Raw genomic sequence first — 6,891 nt, 5'->3', positions numbered from 1 at the left:
GATATTTGCACACCCAAATTTATTGCAACATTACTAACACAAGCCAAAAGGCAGAAACAATCCAGATGTCCCTTGACCAATGAACAGATTAATAACAAGTGGCACATACACAAAGTGGAATATTATTCAGTCTTTACAAAGTCACATTATATGATAATTCTGGAGAATATCACGTTAACTGAAATAAGCCAGGAACAAAGTGACAGTCTATGATTCCATTCATAATCAGGTATCTTAAGTAGACAAACTCATAGGAAAAAAAAAGTTAGAATGGTGTTTGTCAAGGGCTCAAGAGATGGTAAAATGGGCAATTGTCTTAAAAGACATTTAATGTTAGTTTTGCAAGACACAGAAGTTCCGCAGGTCTTTTGCATAACTATGTGAATGTACTTAACGCTAATGAAATATACACTTAAAAAGAATTAAAATGGTAAATTTTACATTATGTGTTTTTACCACAATCGCAATTTTTAAAAGGAAAGATATGGACTTATAAAGCTTTCCAAAAATTAAATTTTGTTCGCAAAAGATTTTCTCTCACACAAAGGAAGTATAGATTTATAATTAAACACATTGTGAAATTAAGACTATTTCATTGACTATTCATCCACACAAGAAAAGACAGCCACTGAAAATCAGCCAAAAAATATGGAAGATAAGCCATGAGCAAAGTTGGGGACATATTTATAGAGACAAACAAACACATATATAATTTAATTTTGAAAACGTATGACCGATTTATATTTTAATTAAACCCAACATTGGTTTCCTGAGTGAAATTTGGTTTTCAATTTGGGCAAATGAAGACCTTTCTGTGGTTAAAAGGATTCTTTCTTCTCCGTTTCTTGATATGGACCTGTGCTGGGGACTGGTCAGCTGTTCAAGTGCAATGCATTCAGTTTTGGTTCTGTGCCAGGATTAAACCTACGATACTTCACATTTCATATATAAACCCCGATGAAGTGTTTCTAGGAGATGGCTGCCTCATAACCTATATTTTGCCAAATGTTTACTATGAATTTCACCACCATCCTCTTGAAGGTGGTATTGTAACTAAAACTCTTCAGGACATTCTACTTAAAACTAAAATCACGTATATCTCAAGAAACTGCTTTCTGATTTGAAATGCCTCTGTCGTGTATTGTCTGCAATCAGCATGCTCTTTCAAAGAAAGTAGAAAGGACAGATGAGGAAACTGATAGTGTTACTGCATGGGAGACAGAGGTGAGGATACACATGGCGGATGAAAACATGGAAGTTATTTCTACAGCAGGATCTTGTAAGTGTCTGATTGCTATTCTCCCTTGCATATCAAATGATGTTCCTTTACTGGAAGAGAAGACAGTGCGCTGTTTACCTTGACATTGAGAGGCAATTTTGAATCTCTGTCGTGATTGCTTAGGACTGAGGATTTAATGTGCTATTTTGTGGAAATCTTAGAAGCAGTAATGGGATTTAATGATCTTAACTATCATCCATCCGAAAAACCTAACGCGATTTTAAATAAAATGGCCTGCTGCTTCCACCGTTCCCTTTTTAAACCAGGAGCTGCCATTGCTTTTAACATTATGAAGTTGAATCTATGAATAGTTTGTACTATTAAAATTTTTTTAAAAATCCACATTGACTTGAAGTGTACAGGCAGAGTTGGAAATTATAACATCCAATGTTATAATACATACGTAAAACCGAAAATAAAATCAACAGCTGCCCTGAAACCTATTCTAAATAATCGAGACAGTAATATGGAATTGTAAAGAAAAACAAGAAACATATTTACTCATAAAATCTTGCAAGCAAAGTTTTTTTTCTTTTTTTGAGACAGAGTCTCACTCTGTCACCCAGGCTGAAGTGCAGTGGCGAGACGACGGCTCATTTCAACCTCCGCCTCCTGAGTTCAAACCATTCTCCTGCCTCAGCCTTCACTGAGATTACAAGCACCTGCTACCAGACCAGGCTACCTTGCATATAAACTTGATATATCATTTATAAAAATATTTTTTAGATAACTAAAATATTCTACTGTGACTGTGCAGTCATGAAGTTCGGGTACCTTGAATCATTGGCATGTAGTGTATGACAGTAAAATTTCACAGAAAATACAGTATAACCATTAATAAAAGGCTCTAACAAGAGAATTTTAATGGATAAGAATTGAAAAGACACCATAAATAATTTCCGTTATATTTTTAATACACTGATGCTATTCTTACACAAAGTAAAAAGGCTGAGTAAGTTGTGGTGGCTCACACCTGTAATTCCAGCACTTTGGGAGGCCGAGGTAGCAGACTGCTTAAGCACAAGAGTTCACAACATGCCTGGGCAGCATAGGGAGACCCTGTCTCTGCAAATAATAATAAACAGCCAAGTGTGCTAATACACATTTGTGGTCCCAGCTGCTCAGGAGGCTGAGGCAGGAGAATTGCCTGAGCCTGAGTCGTCAAGGCTAGAGTGAGCTGTGATTGTGCATTGCATTCCAGCCCAGGTGACAGAGTGAGACCCTGTTTAAAGAAAAAAAAAAAAAAAAAACTAACAATTAGCCAGGAGTAGTGGCATGCACCTGTACTCCCAGCTACTTCAGAAGCTGAAGTTAGAAAATCATTTGAGCCTGAGAGTTTGAGTCTGCAGTGAGCCATAATTGAGCTACTGAACTCCAGTCTGGGTGACAGAGCAAGGCCTTGTCATAGATAGATAGATGATAGATAGATAGATAGATAGATAGATAGATAGATAGATAGATGATAGAATACACCTGGAGAAACAGTAGATTTAAGAAAATGTAGTGTGATGTAAATTTTAAAATAAACTTTATGTGTATCACTTAGAAATTTATAGAACAGGCAGGGCGCGGTGCCTCACGCCTGTAATCCCAGCACTCTGGGAAGACGAAGTGGGCAGATCAGGGGGGCGGATATTGAGACCAAGACCATCCTGGCTAACACGGTGAAACCCTGTCTCTACTAAAAATACAAAAAATTAGCCGCGCGTGGTGGTGGACACCTCTAGTCCCAGCTACTCGAGAGGCTGAGGCAGGAGAATGGCGTGAAACCGGGAGGCAGAGCTTGCAGTGAGCCGAGATTGTGCCACTCCACTCCAGCCTGGGCAACACAGCGAGACGCTTTCTCAAAAAAAAAAAAAAAAAAAAAAAAGAAATTTATACAACTTAGCCAGAAGAATAAAAAACAACCTCTTAACAGTTTTTTCAAATTAAAAAAAGTGAGTTTGAAGAGAAGGGAATAAAGGGGACTTTCAGTTTATTATGTCTTTATTTTTTGAGTCAGGGTCTCACTTTGTTGTCCACATGGAAGCGCAGTGGTGTGATTACAGCTCACTGCAAATTTGGCATCCTAGGCTCAAACAATCCTCCCACCTCAGCCTCCCTAGTAGCTGGGAATACAGATGTACATCACCATAACTGGTTAATTTTTGTATTTTTGTAGAGAGAGGGTTTTACCATGTTGCCCACACTGGTCTTGAGCTTCTGGGCTCAAGCAATTCACCTGCCTTGGGCTCCCAAAGTGCTGGGATTGAGCCACTAGGCCAACCAAGTTTTTGTTTTGTTTTGTTTTTGAGATGGAGTCTCACTCTCTTGCCCAGGCTAGAGTGCAGTGGCACGATCTTGGCTCACTGCACCATTCACCTCCTGGGTTCAAGTGATTCTCCTGCTTCAACCTCGTGGGTAGCTGGGATTACAGGCACCCGCCACCAAGACCAGCTAATTTTTGTATTTTTTAGTAGAGACGGGGTTCCACCATGTCAGCTAGGCTGGTCTGAAATTCCTGACCTCATGATCCACACACCTCGGCCTCACAAAGTGCTGAGATTACATGCATGAGTCACTTCTCCCGGCCACCAGCCAAGAATTTTACTTTATAAAGATATTTATGATGTGTTCTTTTCTTTTTACAGTATGTATTGCATTTATAATTGGAGATACAAAAAAAAGTGACTGTTACTGTTTGACAGCAAGGCAGTAGTATTATCTTCATCAATATTTGCAACTTCATTCGCAGGAACCTGTAAGAGAAAGCCCAGACAAAACTTTAAGGCAAAGAAATTACACTTGTAAAAAGTGAGAGGACTTTTTTTTTATAATAACAAATATTCCAGGTGAGGACTGGTCAGGATCTACCACTGCTCCATCTCACCTGATAAATCTCACACCTGCCAGGGTAAGAAGCAGCAGAGAGAAGGACAAATGCCAGTGAGTTTTCTCTCCCACTAAGGACCTGTTTGTCAAGTTTCCTACCATCAAGTAGTAGATGTACTAAAAATAAAACATGTACGCTTGCAGATGCTAGAAGAGAGGCACAAAATAGAAAAGGAGGTAAGCCCACACACTGTGGAGGCAGAGATTCAACTTAAGATTCAAAATGCACCAGAAAGTTGTGTAAAATTCATTAAATTACTCAAAATCCTGGAACATTGGTTTCCTCACCTGTAAAATGGGGATCATGTGCCTACTTCATAAGTTGTTTTGACAGTTAAATTCACAAAGATATTTAATAGAGCCTGCTATGGCAAGTGTTCACATTAACAAAGTAGTATCAAACTTCAAAATATGGGAAAGGTATTTTGAATAATGTCAGTGAGGCCAAGGACAACATGCCCATCTTCGTAATCAATCCCAGCCACATTACACTGAGGAGATCTGCAGGTAACTATATTTCTTCCACAAATTCCATTAGAGAGGAAGTGCGTGGAGTCTGACAACATGACACAAATGTGAGCAGTGTACAGTGACTTAGGTAGTGGGGGGTGGAATCCGCACATATTCTCTGAATTGCAGTTACACAGTGAGTTACCAGGAAACAAATGGAATAGAAAAGGCAACACAAAAGATACTACCATAAATGCGGTGAGCATAGCAGGTTCACAACCACAAATCTAAGCAGGAGACTCAAATCACAAGGAGCACCTAGATCTGTGAACAGCAGGTGTGGTGGCATCAGGTTCAAATTTCTGAGGCCACCGCTGTGGGCAGTGTCTTTGCAGGCACATACTCAGCAGCAGTGCATCTGAACACAGATCTCAAGGCTCTTCTCTTCATTAATTATTAAGATGATAGACGATGGATACCCTCACGTTACAACATCCCCACTAACGCTCTGGACAAGTGAATTCAGAAAACCCCACCTAAATACACAGTGAAGAGTAGGATGAGAATATTGCAGGATAGCTTAAGAATGCAGGCATTCGACCCCATAGAGTCTATTTAAAATAAGAGAATGGCCCTAGTTTTGTTCTGTGGTCTCCCTATATATAGTTCTTTATTTTTCCAATTTTATAAAGGCCATACAGTTTTTCTTCCTTTCTTTACAAATGTGCTGATGAACCCATGTGTAATTAATCCTGAAGGGGTTAATTCCTCATAAAGTACAGTAACGTGATTCAATTGCTATGATGAGGTTTTTCAGGTTTTTTAATAGTGTCCTATACTCACTAATCACAAGTGAAAATTATAAGAACATGTAATTTGAACAAAGTATTCTTTTCACATAGAGAAATACACAGGTTTGTACAGATTAGATGCATGATGAAAGTTGGTAACATCTGGGAACAAAAGGAACCATCCTGAGGACATAAGGAACTTAGGGACGTCGATTATTAAGAGGCTACCTGCAAGTGGAATTTCTGGGTTTTCATTGTCTAGACAGAAAAATTTAACTGATAAGCCCCAGTATATTAAGGTACATCCCCAACGGCTGTGGGTGATCAACTTTCCATCCAAAGCAGAGATGTAAAACATGAATGACTTCAAATACTGCTCAAGTGCTCTGCACCTTGAAAGTCATCCCCACAAAGCTGGAGCACCACCTGTTCCTGAGGGATCAGGTCACCAACTGCGTTTTTGAGACACTCGTCAGTCAGGACTCAGTTGAGATAAGGCTGGTGATTTCAACTGTAAAATATCTAAACCATCATCTTTAGGTAGATTCTTATGCCTGGGAATTGTGGTTTTCTCCTCTGCTGTTAGCAGATCCTGGGTAACCCAATAAATACCCTCTCTCACGCGTCAAGTTCTATATCACAAGAAAGGCGCTGCAGACGGTGACATTTTCACGAAGGAGCCACAGCCCGCATCACCCCCTGAAAGCTATGGAGTTGCTCACGGGTGGGCCACGCAGCAGGTGGATGTCTCAGTTCCCATGGAGTTTAGCAGAGCAAGCGGCTTCCTGGGCTGGAAGAGGTGCGATGCTCTGGAAACCCCCCGCGGGTGTGTATCTGAGAGGACACCGAGATGTGCAGTGGGCTGTGCAGTGAGGACCAGACACCTCCGATTTGAGCAACGGAGGTGCACTTCGCAGGGTCACACCGTCCTCATCACCCAGCCTAGACCTGCCCCTAAGTCCTTCTGCGGACTCCCTTGGCGAGGGGTTGGCACAGAATCAGCATGTGGCATCGCTTAGGAAAGGACCAGGTCCACACCGCCCTGTCCCTCCCTCCAGGGCTGCGCACCACGGGGGAGGACAGACAGCGCATGCTGGTTTTGTAGTTAGCAGGTCGGCGACCAATGGGCTGGAAATCGTTAAGACACCATAACTCCCAGCACTCCTAGCTAGGGACGCGCCTCCCTATCCTTCGCTTCCATACTACACACCGCCCCCAAACCCAGCGCATGCTGAGATTGTAGTCCGTTAGCCTCGCGACCAATGGGCTGGAAATACTTAAAGGACTATGACCCCCAGGATGCCTTGCGAGGTACCCGCCGTCCCAATCCTTCCTCTAGGGCTGCGCACCGCCTCCAAGCCCAACGCATGCTGGGACTGTAGTCAGGTAGCCCTGAGACCAACTGACTGGAAACTGTTAAGAGACTATAATTCCCAGCACGCCTGGCAAAGGTCGCACCTCCCTGTCCTTCCCTTCAGTGCTACACACCGCCTCGAAGCC

The 6,891-nt window shown here is 41.7% G+C and overlaps 1 long non-coding RNA gene across 1 annotated transcript; it reads right to left on the bottom strand.

The window, feature by feature from the left end:
- On the bottom strand, positions 1 to 6,690 carry LOC134808698 (uncharacterized). The gene is made up of 2 exons (XR_010152108.1): positions 4,149 to 6,690; positions 1 to 4,017 (listed from the first exon to the last, which is right to left on the bottom strand). It is a non-coding gene; the product is annotated as an uncharacterized LOC134808698 (long non-coding RNA).
- Between the last annotated feature and the right edge of the window lie 201 nt (positions 6,691 to 6,891).

Source organism: Pan troglodytes, chromosome 17 (assembly GCF_028858775.2).
Source record: "Pan troglodytes isolate AG18354 chromosome 17, NHGRI_mPanTro3-v2.0_pri, whole genome shotgun sequence".
In the NCBI taxonomy this organism is placed as follows: Eukaryota; Metazoa; Chordata; class Mammalia; order Primates; family Hominidae; genus Pan; species Pan troglodytes.
The sequence above is the reverse complement of the archived record's forward strand: the minus strand, read 5'-3'. Positions and strand labels throughout refer to the sequence as shown.